Source organism: Aythya ferina, assembly GCF_964211825.1.
Source record: "Aythya ferina genome assembly, contig: HAP1_SCAFFOLD_36, whole genome shotgun sequence".
Classification (NCBI taxonomy): Eukaryota; Metazoa; Chordata; class Aves; order Anseriformes; family Anatidae; genus Aythya; species Aythya ferina.
The window spans coordinates 925,455-940,229 of record NW_028181462.1 but is presented as its reverse complement, the minus strand read 5'-3'; the positions used below and the strand labels follow the sequence as shown (position 1 = coordinate 940,229).

The 14,775-nt window shown below is 49.4% G+C and overlaps 1 pseudogene across 1 annotated transcript; it reads right to left on the bottom strand.

The window, feature by feature from the left end:
- Positions 1-5,503: 5,503 nt before the first annotated feature.
- LOC311428177 (olfactory receptor 14J1-like) lies at positions 5,504-6,420 on the bottom strand (annotated as a pseudogene). The gene has a single exon. The product of its transcript is annotated as an olfactory receptor 14J1-like (transcript).
- Positions 6,421-14,775: the final 8,355 nt, after the last annotated feature.

The window sequence follows — 14,775 nt, the reverse complement described above, 5'->3', positions numbered from 1 at the left end:
CAAGACCCAATTTGGGAAGCAGCCCTGTCGGACGTTCTTGGTGGGCAGTGAGCTGGGAGGAGGCAGCCACGTGCCCTGGGAGCACAGGAGGGAAGGCTGAGGGGCACCTCACTGCAGCCTGTCAGGAGCTGCAAGGCGCTCATGGAGCGTCCAGGGCCAGGATCTGCCCCATGACCACGAGCTCTGTCTGCCCTCCTCCTGCCATACTTCATGCAGTGTCTGCAGCAGAGGGGACCCCCAACCAGCCCCTGCATGGGACTCTGCCACCCGCCTGGCCCTGGCCCTCTCCAGTGCTCTCCTTGTTGCTGTCTGATGCACGCCAACACCTCTCCGTGTGTGCCCGCGAGCAGATCTGCTGAGGGCCAGTGCGGTTGCTGCAGGGGCAGGGAGCTCAGCATGGCCCTTGCAGCCCCCTGCCCTGGGCATGCCTCTCCCCTTGGCCTCAGCCCCGGCCCCGGCCTTGGCTCTGCTGGCAGGAGCGCTCTTGGCATGTGCTTCCTGGCCTCCCCTCACCTGTGCACAGCTGCTGCCTACTCAGGCTGCTGGCACAAACGTGTCTTCACCAGCAGCACCACCCCTTGCAATGCTTCTCCTGCTGTTTCTGAACAATCAAGCTTACTGGACTGTGTATATTTAATGGCCTGGCACATCACACCCATAAATGTGTCAGGCTCTACTGGATACCGGTGCACAGTGTACCCTAATGCCATCAAGACTTAAAGAGGTAGAACCCACCTGTATTTCTGGAGTGACAGGAGGATCCCAGCAGTTAACTGTACCGGAGGCTGAAGTGAGTCTAACCTGGAAGGAATGGCAAAAGCACCCCATTGGGTCTGGCCTGGAGGCAATGTGCATCCTCAGCATAGACTGCTTCAGGAGAAGGTACTTCAAAGTTCCAAGAGGGCACCACCGGTGGGCTTTTGGCATAGCTGCCTTGGAGACTGGGGAATCTTAAACAGTTGTCTACCTTGCTTGGCCTTCCACAGAATCCTTCTGTTGTGGGTTCGCTGAGGGTTGAAGAACAGCAGGTGTCAATGGCTACCATGCTGGTGCACCTGAGGCAGCATCATGCTAATTGGGACTCCATGATTGCCATCCATGAGCTGGTTCATTGACTGGAGAGCCAAGGTGTAGCTGTAGAACTTGGTAGCATGGTTTAGTGATGGACTTGTCAGTACTAAGGTAAAGATGCATGACCTGGTTTACACGTCCTTGAGTAGTGTTAGGCACAATGCAATTCTTTTTGCCTTCTGCATCTACAGCACAGGAAGCATGACTTTGTCCTACTCTATTGACTGGGCAGGTCTTTTCACATTACTCAATTTAGGTTTCTGTGGCTCGAAGGAGATGATTTCCCAAAAGAGGCCAAGCTCATGGGTACAGCTACAGCCACTTGAAGAAATATTTTCTTTACTTTTCTTCCAGAGTTTTCCACAGAAGACCCATGAGAGACCATGGATGTCCGGGTGTCTACTAAGATTTAAGCTGAATTTCTCAGATTCCAACAGTTATTTCAATTATACTATTTTATTTTAAATTTCAATTATATAATATTATATTATATTATATTATATTATATTATATTACATTACATTACATTATATTTATTTAAATTTATTTTAAATTATTTTAAGTTATTTTATTATATATTTTGTTCCCAAATAACACCTGATTTGTCTTAGAAAGGGTTTCATGTGCTGGGTTGGGCTGCACTTACAGGGACGAAGACCACTGCTGGCCCTGGAGGTGTCAGACCTCCAGACTCTGCTTTTCCTCCTGATGGAGGTCTCCAAAGAAGTCACCCAGGATGAACAGCAATAGGAGAATGATGCTCAAAATTGAACTGCAGCAAAATTCAGACTTTGAAACAAGAATACGTTTTTATTAGGTGCTTTTTGAAATCTTCTTCCTTAACTACATCATGCAAGCTCTGCCATTAGCTGCACGACCTGTGGAGATGTGAAGAAAACTGTGGTAGAGATGTTAGGAGTTTCTTCATTTTAATGAGGTGCATGGTGTATTTTGGTGCTCAGTCTATGAAGCTCATGTACTGAGAGGAATGTGATGTAACCGCTTGAGCAAGTCAAGTCAGGAGGCACAAAAGCTGAAGTGACTTGGAGTATTAGTGGGCCCCACTGAGTGCTGTTACTAACGAAGCCTCCCCAGGGCCTTGTTAGGGCAGATAATTGTAGGCCATGATTACAGACAAGCAAAGTGCTGTGCTGAGAAAAGTCTTGGCTGGTTTTCGTGAAGCAGAAGAGTCAAGGCCTGCCACCAGCTACTAGAGGGGAGATCTTGTACCCCATGTCTGGCTCAGGGCTCTTCCTGGCGATCTGTGAGATGTTCTGGGCAGTGTGATGCCATGAGAAGAACACTGGAATGACACCTCCCAGCCTCTGCAAGGGTTGCAAGGAAGGAAGGAGGCCCCACTGCAATGACTACATCTCATCACCTCATAAGCTCTAGTCAAGGGGACAAAAACTTCAGGGCTGTTGGGACCTTCCATTCTCACTAGCACCCTCTGCCTTCTCTGAAGGCATTCCTATGCTATTCCACACTTTGCCCTATTTCCTTGAACACTGCAAACACCCATGTCTGTTCACCACCTTTCTCTCATCCTGGCATTTCCATCATTTCACCAATGTCTCATCAACCTTCACCAGGTATTCCTTAAAACACAAAGACAGGGTTTGATCACTGACACTCTTTGGGTGACCTCTGGCACAACAGCACTACCCTTTGAGGGACATTTCTTCCTCTTCGAGGCCAGTGCCAACTTTCCAGGGCACAGTTTGTGGAAGTTTTTTCTCTCCTGCTCCTTCCTACTATCAAAGAAAGCTCCATCAGAGTGAAAACCACTCCTGAAGTAGGCATCCCAACCCAGCAGGCTCCTTGCGGCCTGGCAGCCAACCAGACACAAGTCACCTCAGCAGCATCTCCCAAGTCATGGGCCTGCTACTGGCCTTGCAGCTTCTTGGCTACACACAGCCAAGTCTTGTGCCTCCTGCTGTGCAGTCATGGACTCAAGCAGAAGGGACAGGACAACCCATATGCGGGCCTTCATTCTGTCTGGATCCTCCTGGGTCTAGAGGCAGAGGGGATCCCACAGTCAGCATGCCAACCAGGTGCCTTCTGCTGGCCTAGCAGGGCCACTGGCAGATGTCAGCCCAAAAGTGCAGATCCCAGGGAGAAGTCAAGTGTGACCTGCCAGCAATAGGCAAAAGTGACCTCACAGTCCCTTTCCATGACACGTTCCTGCTGCTGTCCTATCCACTGCAGAGGCAGAAGTGACCTCACAGTCCCTGCCACAGTCACATTCCTCCTGCTGGGGCAGGAGATCCTGAGGTAGAGCTGACCTCCGTCTACTCTCCTAGGGACTAGATTTGACCTTTCTGGGATAGAGATTAAGCAAAGTTTTAGATGGAGCGTTTGGTGTTCTGGTCATGGTGTCAGGTCTGTGGTTAGGTTATGGGCAAACATTATGCTTAAGGGTTTTGTTTACATCTGTCACGAAGTCTACGATGAAATAGAGCAATTTAATGGTAGTGTTAGGGGCAATGATTCGGGTGAGCAAGAGAGTAAATGTAAGAGAAGGGGGCTATGGGCTGAATTTTCCTTCAGGTGATACTTTGATTTCTGCATTACAATAGTGGATTTCTGCACACACACAGAAAAATTCTCTCCCCAGCTTTTCTGTTGGCCCACTTTAAGGACTGGATGGATGCCATAAGGTCTCCTCAGAGCCTTCTCCAGGCTGATCAACACCAACTCCCTCAGCCTGTTTTAATAGGAGAGGTACTCCAGCCCCTTCATCATCCTTGTGGTCCTTGTCTGGACTCACTCTAATAGCTTCAAGTCATTCTTGTATTGGGAGCCCCAGAGCTGAACGCAGTACTCCAGGTGGTGTCTCATGAGAGCAGGTGGGAGTCTCATGAGGTTCCCGCAAGCAACCTCTCAAGCCTGTCCAGTTCCTTACCACCAAGAAGGAACATGACGACCTATAGCCAGGTCTTCTTCCTGTAAGGGTCCTACTGGGTATGTAGGCAGAGGGGATCTCACAGTCGGCATGGCAATCGAGTGTCTGCTTGTACTGGGTCTGACAGGGATGGAGTTAACTTGCCCTGCAGCAGCCCACATAGTGTTGTGCTCTGCGCAAGGGGAAGTTGCTCAAGGAGTCCTCCTAGCATGGCATCAGCCACAAATGAGCTGAAAATGTGCTCCGTGTCATCATAAAGGGAGATAACAAAGAGGGTCAATGGTGTTGACCCAAGTGCCCATCACTGAGGGATGCTGCTGGTATCTGGCTGGCAGGAGGACTTTGTACCACTAATGTCCAGCCACCCTCCCCCTCACATCATCTTCATCCCTTTCTTCAGTCCAAATATCACCAGTCTGGCTAAAGGGAGACTGCAGAAGACCATGGCAAAGGCCTTGATAAAGTCCAGGTTCACCACATTGCCTTCTTTCCCCTTCCCTACTGCTTCAGCAATTTCTTCATTTTTTCTGCCACATACCTGAAGATGGCTGTGGCAGGACTTTCCCCATCATGTCAGCAGGAGCAGAGGTGACAGTTGCAATTCTCCTCCCCCTTGTATTTATTTATTTGTTTATTTATTGTCATTCCTTAAGATGCTTTTGATGCCTGCCTTTTCCAAGTCCCCAGAAATCTCTGAGCCAAACCTCTGACAGAAAGCCCAGTCCAGAAAGTCATGGTAGTGTGACATGGAGGAAAGGAGCATGTGCATTGAATCTGTGCAAGAGGCATGACAGAAGTCTCACAGGATCAACAGGGGTTGTTTTTGGAGTCACACAGGCAGCGTCAGGGCTCTGTGAGGTGCCTATGTCTGAGCTGGCCTCCCATGCTCCTCATACACATGGGGCTGTTGGGAGACACAGGTCCCTGCCTTGCACATCCACAGGCAGAGCACTGCAGTGCCTGCAGCAAACCTTTGGCTCCTGCAGCCACTGCCAGAGGCTGGGAGGCACCTCAGCCCTGCGGTGCCTCACCCTGCTCTGCCCTCCTCTGAGATACCCCAAGGCATGAGGAATGGGCACAGAGACCTCGGTTCAAGGAAGCACATCCCAGAGCTGCCTTCAGGTGGCTTCCCAGGGGACGTTACTTGGTTTTGTGACACTATCTGTCCAGCTGGCCTTCATGAGACTTCTAGGAATAGCTGATGGCCTTTGTGCTCCTTCGTGTTCATCTCTCCACATGCATATGATGTGCTTACTGTCACCAGCACTGGGTTTCTCTTTCCATGTCTCCCATGCACATACAGCAGGCCCTGCTCTTCTGGGAAATCCTATACCCCGAAGAGCAAGTGAGCAATGAGCAATGGCCTGGTCAGTCATTGCTGAGCCTCCTGCCCATACACCCCACAGCTCTAAGCTTGTGACGGTACTCTCCAGAGTATGAAAAATTATTAAAAAGTAAACTTTGTTCCTGCAATGCATTATGGGTCATATGCAGAAGACAATGGACTTTTTTTTTTTTTTTAAGATATCAGGTCATCAGTTTCCTCAAGGCATCCTTGAGCTCCTGGTTCCTCATGCTGTAGATGAGGGGGTTCACTGCTGGAGGCACCACTGAGTACAGAAATGACAACACCAGGTCAAGGGATGGGGAAGAGATTGAGTTGGGCCTTCAGGTAGGCAAACAGGATAGTGCTGACAAAGAGGGAGACTACGGCCAGGTGAGGGAGGCACATGGAAAAGGCTTTGTGCCTGCCCTGCTCAGAGGGCATCCTCAGCACAGCCCTGAAGATCTGCACATAGGACAGCACAATGAAAACAAAACAACCAAAGACTAAGGAAAAACTGAAAACAAGTAGCTCAAATTCCCTGAGGTAGGTATCTGAGCAGGAGAGCTTGAGGATCTGGGGGATTTCACAGAAGAACTTGTCCACAGCATTGCCATGGCAGAGGGGAAAGGAAAATGTATTGGCCGTGTGCAGGACAGCATTGAGAAAGCCACTGCCCCAGGCAGCTGCTGCCATGGTGGCACAAGCTCTGCTGCCCTGGAGGCTCCCGTAGTGCAGGGGCTTGCAAATGGCAATGTAGCGGTCATAGGTCATGATGGTAAGAACTGAAAACTGTGAACCAAAGTAGAATACATAAAAGAGGACTTGTGCAGCACACCTTTGATAGGAGATGGTCTTGGTGTCCCAGAGGGCATTGGCCATGGCCTTGGGCAGAGTGGTGGAGATGCAGCCCAGGTTGAGGAGGGCGAGGTTGAGGAGGAAGAAGTACATGGGGGTGTGCAGGCGGTGGTCGCAGGCTACGGCACTGAGGATGAGGCCGTTGCCCAGGAGGGCAGCCAGGTAGATGCCCAGGAAGAGCGTGAAGTGCAGGAGCTGCAGCTCTCGCGTTTGTTGTGAATGCCAGCAGGAGGAACTCGGTGACAGAGCTGATGTTGGGCATTTGCTGCTTTTGTACTTGCTTGTCTGTTGAAGAGGAGAAAGCAGAAAAAGATTAGAAAAGAGTTCTCTGAGGAAAGGAGGCAATAAAACAGAAGGCTCACTAACTGAAAGTCAGACAAATATCAGTTCAATGAGATTTGCAGTATCGTTGCAAACAACTGAGCTGATTGCAGTGGAGAGCTGCAAGTATTTTCCTCGCTTTATTTTATCCTAGTTGCCCTATCCTAGTTGAGGTATTGGCTTGTGGAACTCCCTGACATTACTTCCACACTCCTGGTGAAATCCTGTGGATGTGAGGAAGCAAAAGGACTGTCCCTTGGGGAAGACTGAGCAGAGCAGCTCTGCCCATCAGTCATCTTCTCAGCTGTCCTGTGCTACCCTTTTGTGAGCTGCCGGACCATCCCACTCAGATGTTTCCCTGAGAAGAAACTGGAGACAGCTGAGAGCAGAGAAGCCCCAGTCCAAGTGCAGCTGGACAGAATCCTCACCTTGTCTGCAGGGGACTGATCAGGATCTTAGCTTTTTCCTCCTAGCCAGGGGTGCGGAGGCCTCACTCAAGCTGCCCCCAGACAGCCATCCAGCAGCACCAACATGGCCTTAGCACGGACCTGTCTCCTCCTTCAGGCACCTGGATAACACAAGGATGCCACGACAGAGCTGCATCCTTCTGGAGAGCAGCCTGCAGCCGAGGAGGACACCCCTCAGACAGAGCTGGATATTTGCAAGATGTGGTATCCCAATATCCAGTCTGCATCCCCTGCAGTGTCTGGAGGATGCTCGGCCACCACACTCTTGGTTGACGAGGGGTAGCTAGGTTATGACACTCCAAGGGGCTTCTGCCACACTTCCTCACCTTGCAGTGCAATCCATCAGGACTCTCAAAGCCTACTGCATTGCCCACTGCCCTCCCAGAAACAAGACCCAGGAGGAGACCCTTCCAGGACCTGCAGCTGCATGGCCCTGCAGCCAGACACTTACCTTGTCAAGGGCTGTGCACATTTCTCCTGCGGTCAGCTCTCAGCATCCTCCCACTCCCAACTGCCTCCAAGCCCTCTCTCCTCTCCTCTCCTCTCCTCTCCTCTCCTCTCCTCTCCTCTCCTCTCCTCTCCTCTCCTCTCCTCTCCTCTCCTCTCCTCTCCTCTCCTCTCCTCTCCTCTCCTCTCCTCTCCTCTCCTCTCCTCTCCTCTCCTCTCCTCTCCTCTCCTCTCCTCTCCTCTCCTCTCCTCTCCTCTCCTCTCCTCTCCTCTCCTCTCCTCTCCTCTCCTCTCCTCTCCTCTCCTCTCCTCTCCTCTCCTCTCCTCTCCTCTCCTCTCCTCTCCTCTCCTCTCCCCGTGCCAGCTGCGGTCAGAGCCCTCAGCTTTGCTGCACTGTGCAGAGGAGCTGCTCCTGGGCAGAGCTGTCTCTCTGCATCATGGGACTTCTTGAAATGTGTTTTCTCTATCCCAGGAGCCCGGCCCAGCCCAGCAGCACAAGCCCAGACCAAGGCATTGCAATCACTCCTCTGGGGGCTTTGGTGATGAGCCCACAAGCCTCAGACAATTGAAGACATCTCTCCAGAATTCCAAGTCAGATGCAAGTTTCCTGCAGTGTCCCCCTGAGGGCCAGTACTGACACAGCCTCCCTTAGAGCTCGTTAGAGCAGAACATTCGAGGCAGTGAGGACAAGGAGACAAAGGCAATGTGAAGGTGACACTAATGTGTAGGAAAACTGTATGTGTTTCAGCAAGCACAAGGGCCAGGCCTTGACCTCCAGCCCCTGGCACAGGAGATCCTTTCCCTTTACACCTCGCTTGGGGCTCTTCCTGGAGCAGTAGGAGATGGGGATTTCTTTCTCTTCATGTCCACTCTCAACATCCTGAAGTCAACATTGCGGCATTATTTCTGTCTCATACCATTTTCTCCTAGAGAAGAAAGCTACAGCAGCTCCAAAACCACCCTTCAGGCAGTCTCAGGCTCCTTTTGCTCTGCTTGGATGCTCTATGCCACTGGGCCAGATAATCCCAGATCTCTCAGAACGTCTGCACAAAGCAGGTGCTTTAGGCCCTGAACCCCACCTTGGCAGAACCTCTCTGGGTACTGTCCTGCACCTCTCCTAAATGAGGAGATACTCACTGGGACACCCCTGTGCAGGTGGAGTCACACTGTATTGGTGCTGAGTCTGATAACTCAGATCTTCTTGGTGGACATGTTCCTTGTAAGGCAGCTCTGTAAGAAGCTGGCCTGCTTCCTGGTGAGCAAGCACCACTGCTCAAATGGAATCCCTCAGGGTGCCCAGGCCCTCAGCAGGGTCCCAGTCCTGATGTGTGGGGTTCCTCTTCCTCTGGTGCAGGACTGGGCTGTTCTCCTTGTAAATGTCAAGACTTTGGATAGGGAAAATCCTGTAGTTTCTCAAGGTTCCCCTGGACAGATGCTCCATTCTGTCAGCTGTTAATGTCTGCAGGTAGAGGGCTCACCCTGATTGTGATGATCTGGGGAACTAGAGGCCTGTCTGTCTGACCTCTGAGCCAGGGAAGTTCATGGAGCAGGTTATCTTGAGTACCATCACACAACAGGACAACCAGGTGATGAAGCCTAGTCAGCATGAGTTTACCAAAGCAGACCCTGCTTGACAAATCAGATCTCAATCTATGAGAAGGTGATTTGCTCACTGGATAACGGAATGGCTGTGGATGCCGTCTACCTAGACTTCAATAAGGTTTCTGAAGCTATTTCTTGCAGCATTCTCCTTGAGAAACCAACTGCTCAAGGCCGGGATGGAAGTACGCTTCGTTGGGTTAAAAACTGGCTGAACGGCCGTGTCCAAAGAGTTGTGGTGAATAGAGGTGAATGCAGCTGGAGGTCAGTCACTAGTGGTGTCCCCCAGGGCTCAGTACTGGCTCCAGTTCTCTTCAATATCTTCAGCAATGATCTGGATGAGGGGATAGAGTGCACCATCAGCAACTTTGTAGACAAGACCAAGTTAGGAGTGAGACTTGATCTACTCAAGGGTAGGAAGGCTCTGCAGAAGGATCTGGATAGGCTGAACCCATGGGCTGAGGCCAACTCTATGAAGTTCAACAAGGCTATGTGCTGGGTCCTGCACTTGGGGAACAACAATCCCACTCATGCAGGGAGAAGAGAAGCTGGACAGCTGCCTGGGGATAAGGGCCCTGGGGATAGTGGTAGATAGTCAGCCGAATATGAGCCAGAAGTGTGCTCAGGTGGCCAAGAAGGCCAACAGCATCCTGCCTTGTACCAGGAATACTGTGGTCTGCAGGATAAGAGATATGATTGTCCCCTGGTAACTCAGACCTGGTGAGGCCAAACCTCAGGTTCAGCTCTGGGGCCCCTTGTGCAAGAAGGACATGGAACTATTAGAACAAGTCCAAAGGAGGGCCTTGAGCATGAGTGATGGGCTGGAGCACCTCTCCTATGAAGACGGGCTGAGGGAGTTGGGATTGTTCAGCCTGGAGAAGAGAAGTCTCCAGGGAGAGCTTGTAGTGGCCTTCCAGTACCTAAAGGGGACTACAGGAAAGCTGGGGAGGGACTCTTCATCAAAGAGTGTAGCGATAGGAATAGAGGTAATGGTTTAAACTGAAAGAGGGTAGATTGAGGTTAGGTATTAGAAAGAAGTTCTTTACTCAGAGGGTGGTGAGGAACAGGCTGCCCAGAGAAGTTGTGGATGCCCCATCTCTGGAAGTGTTCAAGGCCAGGTTGGACGGGGCTTTGAACAAGCTGGTCTAGTGGAAGGTGTCTCTGCCCATGGCAGCTGAGTTGGAATTGTGAGGAATGTTTTAACAATTCGTGTCCATAAAGAACAATTCTATTTGAATCCTGTCTGCCTCTGGGCCCTGCACTGGCAATTTAATTCTTGAACCACAGATGCAGTGTGTCCCAGTCTCCCCCTCATTCTTGTCAATTTATCAAGTCTTCAGAAAATACTCCTCAAATTTATGAACCTGTTTGCTTTTGTTATTCCGGACTTCTATTTCTAACAGTTACAGCCTTTTTTTTCCTGTCTTCTTTGAGATTAACTTAACACTGCTATAGATGTGACTGTCCCTGTGAATGGCTGGGGAAGAATGTTTTAATTACTCGTGAAGTGTCAATAAGAAAGCTATTTGTGTTTGATGTCCGTGAGTTTCAGAACAACTGATAACAACTAGTGACTGTTATGGGATACTATGCGGATCTTTGGTATCTGGTTAGGGGGGCCAAGAGATTAAGAGGAAGAAAAAAAGAAGCTGAAGGACAGCTGGGAGACAAGACCTGCAGAAAATGTTCTATAAACTTGGTATGGTGCCAAGTGAGTACAAAGGGGAGAGGAAGACTATGAGCCTTCAGCATGAAAGACCCCTAGAGACCCCCAGAGGAGACTGATGTGCATGCTCCAGTAGGAGGGACTGGACCCCGGAAGCTAATTATAATAATCTATTTTTTAGAAGTCGTAATGAATATGTATTAATCTAGGAGCTTAAAAATCATCTGCTTGATGGAACTGGTGTGCGTCCTGGTGGAGTGGAGACTCCCGGTGCACCCAGCGCTGTTTGCTTACCTCTATTCCTTTATATTCTTTCAATAAATCCTATTTTTTTATTTAATCCTAATTTGAATGCTGAGCCATTTATAACAGAATTATTTGATCTGTAAGGTCCTTTTATACTCAAAATAGTTTGTGATTCTGTAAATATGAAACAGAGCACCGTACCAGCTATTAGCAAGAAGAATATACTCTATTGCAGCCAAAACTAGGACAATATCCACCCCTCATTCCATAGCATGTCTGCCGTGCTCCGGTCTGACTCTTTCCAGTTAATCGTCACCATCTTTCCTGTCTTCTGATATGCACACAATAATGTTATTATTAGTCTGTTAGTCTATTACTGTCTATAACATTAACATTAACATTAAGGAAATCAATAATAATGTCTTCCTTTTGTGTCCTATGAAACTGTCTTTACCTCAACCCATGATATTTTACAGTTTTTTTCGTCCCAGTTCTTTCCTCTGTCCCATTGGATGAATAGCTTTGTAGTGCTGAGCTGCCTGCAGGGTCAAACCACAGCAAGTCTTCTTGGTGCCTAGCATGGAGCACACAGGTTGAGATGACAGGATGACAGATCTGACCAGAGCGTTTTAAAAATAAATTGTTATAAGCAGTAGACGAGTTTAACAGTTGCTGATCACAATATTGATCTTTTTGATCTGGGGTCTGTTGTGTTTATTTTCAGAACTGAGTTGTATAGCACATTACTATTTGTCTTCCATGTCATGCTGTTTATCAGTTCTGGGGACTGGTTTAAGGTTACTGTTTTGCTGTATTGAATAACACTGACTACTGATGGAATAAAATTATTGCTGCCTCCATAACTCGGGAACCATCTCTTCAGCTCTTAGAAATTATTTAGAATTACACTCTTTTATACTCTTTGCCTTTTCTCCTCGAGAGTAAATCTATGCAGGGTGGGTGGTGATGGTGAGTGGAGCTGGGATGGACAGTGGGAGATGCTTTTCACCATTTCTTCCCTCTCCCTTTCTCCTGCACCTCCCCCTTCTCCTCCAGGACAGGTATATAGACTGTCCAAAGCCACTCCAAACCCTGCAACAGGCCCTGCAGGCACTCCAGCTCCTGTGGTGGGCCCAAAGTTAAACTGACACACGTGACAGGCCCTATAGCCACTCCCAAACCTGAGATAGGCACTGCAGCCACTCCAACTCATCCAAAAGGCCCTGCAGCCAGAACAACTCCTGTGTTGGACCCTGCAGCCTCTCCAGCACCTGCACTGGGATCCATGACTGGGCCAGAGAACCAGCCTGTGCTAGTATCAGTTGCCTCTACATGTAAGAGAAAACAATGGGTGTGAAAGTTAGTTTTTCTTCAGAGATGAAACAAACTCCTACGCAGAAAAAAAGGAGGAAGAAGAAGATGAGGCAGGTTTCTCCAAAGTTGGGCCATCTTGGAACCAGGGGGACAAAGAAGAAGAGATCATATAAACATCAGAAACCAAGCGATCCCTTTCCCAGGGTAAGCTACGAGGTATGGGAAAATATTTAAGCCATCATCTCGGTGAACATATTGTCATCTGGCTGCTCCAGTGGTGGGAGAATAGTACCAATAGCATGGAACTAGAAAGCAGGGAAGCCAAGAAGCCAGAATCTCCCTCTAGAGAAGGGGTGATGGACAAAGACGTTGGAAAAGGGCACAAGGAACTTACTCCCATCATGCTTGAAGGAAAGGTCTCTCTTGAAGGAAGATCTTGTATGTCAACCAGGAAAGTGGAGCACCATGCAGAGGGGTATCCATTCCTGAGGAAATTAGACATGCTGAAGGCAATCTGTAGAAACCTAGATAACAAACAGCTATCCAAAGATCCAGATGAAGTCAAGGGTATATGACCCATGGGGCAGGAGTTTGTACAGAGCACACCATCATCATATGCCAACCCATTGGCAGTAATGACCTGGAAAGACCAAGAGGAACCCATGGTGGATGAATTGGCTAGCCGACTATGGCATTACAAAGAAAGTCTCTCTTCTTCCCTATGGGCCTGTGTCTTGTCCAGAAAGAAACTTTCCCAAGAGGTCCAACAACTCCAAGAGAATACGGCTTCCTCCCCACCTGCACAAACCAATAGCTCAGCTATCAGCTGTAAGCATCCCTCTGCTCAAGAAAGGTGACATAGTGGGTACTTACCAGGTTCCATCCTGTGCTTTTGATGGTCTGACAATGGAGAGGCCATGAGAAAATGGGATGCAAAAATCGACCTCCACCTTAGAGGCAAGGATACATGAAGCACAAGGAAAAACTTTGTCAAAAAGTGGTTCTTCTGGGACACTTGCTGCTCCAATTTCTAGTGGGCAATCCTCCAAACAGAGTAAAGAATACTATGAGCAGAACTAGAGGGGCACAGCCTCCACCCTGGGGGAGGGAGAGGACAATCAGGTGTATTGGACTTTGAGGATTATTGGCCTGGCACATCAAACCCAAGAGTTAACTGCACTGGAGGCTGAAGTGAGCCTAACTGGGAACAGTGGGAAATCATAGAATCATAGAATATCCCGAGTTGGAAGGACCCATAAGGATCATCAAGTCCAACTCCTGCACCGCACAGGTCTGCCCAAAAGTTTAGACCATGTGACTAAGTGCACAGTCCAATTGCTTTTTAAATTCAGATAGGCTTGGTGCAGTGACTACGCCCCTGGGAAGCCTGTTCCGGTATGTAACCATCCTCTTGGTGAAGAATCTCTTCCTGATGTCCAGCCTAAATTTCCCCTGCCTCAGCTTAACACCATTCCCACAGGTCCTATCAATGGTGTTTACAGAGAATAAATAGGTCACCCGCCTCTCCGCCTCTCCTCGCAAGGAAGTTGTAGGCCGTGATGAGGTCCCCCCTCAGCCTCCTCTTCTCCAGGCTGAACAGGCCAAATGCCCTCAGACGCTCCTCACACGCCTTCCCCTCTAGACCCTTCACCATCTTCGTCGTCCTCCTCTGGACACTCTCCAACAGTTTAATGTCCTTGTACTGTGGTGGCCAGAACTGCACCCAGTACTCGAGGTGAGGCTGCACCAGCGCAGAGTAGAGTGGGAGGCCAGTCCCAGTGCAACCCATTGGCACTGGCCTGGAGGTTCTGTGTAACCTTGGCATAGACTACTTCAGGTGTGGGTACTTCAAAGTTCCACAAGGGTATTGGTGGGCTTATGGCATAGCTGTCTTGGAGACGGAGGACAGGAAACAGTTGTCTACCTTGCCCACTCTTTCACAGGACCCTTCTGCTGTGGAGGTGCTGATGGCCAATGAGCAGCAGGTGCCAATCGCTACCACAACAGTGCGCCCAAGGCAATATTGCACTAACGGAGACTCCCTGATTCCCATCCATGAGCTGGTTCTTCAACTGGAGAGCCAAGGAGTGATCAGCAATACTCTCTCACCCTTTAATAGTTCCACATGGACAGTGCAAAATTCTAATGGTGAGTGGAAGATAATGGTGCACTTCTGTGGCTTGAATGAAATCCCACCACCACTGAGTGCTGCTGTGCCAGGCATGCTAGAACTTCATTCAGTACGAACTGGAGTCAAAGGCAGCCAAGTGCTATGCCACAATTAATATCGTTAATGCATTTTTCTCCATCCCTTCAGTGGCAGTACGAAAGCCACACTTTGCTTTCACATGGAGAGTTGTCCTGCCCACCTGGAATCCCATGCCCCAGGGCTGGAAACACAGCCCTACTTTTGCCATGGGCTGATCCAGATAGCCCTGGAACACAAGAAAGCTCCTGAACACTTCCAACATACTGATGCCCCATCACATGGGGCAACACAGCAGCAGAAGGATTTGAGAAAGGGAAGCAAGTGTTCCAAATCCTTCTGAAAGCTTGT